The sequence below is a fragment of the Chaetura pelagica genome, unplaced genomic scaffold (assembly GCF_000747805.2).
Source record: "Chaetura pelagica isolate M959 unplaced genomic scaffold, ChaPel_1.0 scaffold270, whole genome shotgun sequence".
NCBI lineage: Eukaryota > Metazoa > Chordata > Aves > Apodiformes > Apodidae > Chaetura > Chaetura pelagica.
The window spans coordinates 373,572-374,880 of record NW_009951925.1 but is presented as its reverse complement, the minus strand read 5'-3'; positions in this window follow the sequence as shown (position 1 = coordinate 374,880).

Sequence of the window (1,309 nt, the reverse complement as noted above, 5' to 3'; positions counted from 1 at the left end):
CCCGGGAGCCTGCCCGGCACAGCTCCGGGAGCTGCTGAAGGACAGGGCTACCTGCGAGGAGCCGGGCCTGGCTTACGGTGTCACCGGGATCACAGGAAGAGCTCAGGGATGGATGATGTGGGAGGAACTGGGTGTCACGGGGATGTTGAGTCATGTAGGGTGGGCTTTCTCTACGGGGTTTGAAGCTGCCAGGCAGTCATCTCCCGCAGGAAGCTGTGACACGGCTGATGTCCTGAGCCTGGCAGAGCACCCTGGAGCAGGGCCAGCACCTGCCGCAGGTCCTCAGCACCTGTAGCCAACTCCTTGTGCTGCTCTGGGCAGCACTGTGGGCTGCTGGTCCTTAGAGTCCTTTTCCTGGGGAAGCTGCCCCAAAGTTTGGGAACCCGAGCTCAGTGGAGCAGCTTTCACAGCCAGTGATTGAAGTCACTGAAGGTGACACGAAGCCAGCTGGCAGGTGGACAGCCGGTGAGATTATACTTATGTTTATCCCATTATGGGGATACATAAAGGCCGTTGAGCTCAGGGCCCTGCACGTTCGGCCCAGCACAGAGCAGGGAACAACTGAGGAGTGGAAGTCTGAGCCTAGATGAAGAGCTCCCGCCAGGGCAGGGCAGCTGCAGGTTCTGGTGATTTCCCTGCATGGTGCTCAGTGTTCCTCACAGCACAGTGGGGGGTACAGGAGGCAATTCTTGCTTAGGCAAGGTGAGAGCTGGACTTGTTTTGCTAGACACACATAAAAACTCTGAGTGGGGAACCCAGGAGGCCACCAAGCTGTGGTAGGAGCTGTCACCTTGTGAAGAAATTATGTTACATGTGTTTGTGTGAAGAATGAAAACATCCCAGCCACATTTCCCTGTGAATGGGAAGGCTGAATTTCATGGCATAAACAAACGTTAAGAAACTGCTGCCTGGTATCTCTTGGCTTTTCCTCTGAAGCCTCTCAGCTTTTCCACTCTCAAAGAAAGGAGGTGGATGAGGGTTCTGCAGGCTCAGGGCTCTGTAGCTTCTGCCTACTGCTCATGAGCAGCCTCTTTTGGGGTTAGATGTGTTTTTCCCACCTTCCCCATGGTGGTGGCACTTGTCTGTCCCTGCCTGGCTCACCCATGCTACAATCCTGACAATCCCAACTGCCTTCCTGTCCCCCAAGTCCCTCGACTGCCCCAGGAGCTTGGTACTCCTTTTGCATAACCAGCAAAGCTTATTCTAAATCCTCCTAAGCCAGCCTGGGTGGTGGTGGTGGGCAGCTGGAGGGTGACAAGGAGCTCCAAGGAGTAAAGCCCATGTCCAGCCAGAGTTTTCCTCAGGACAG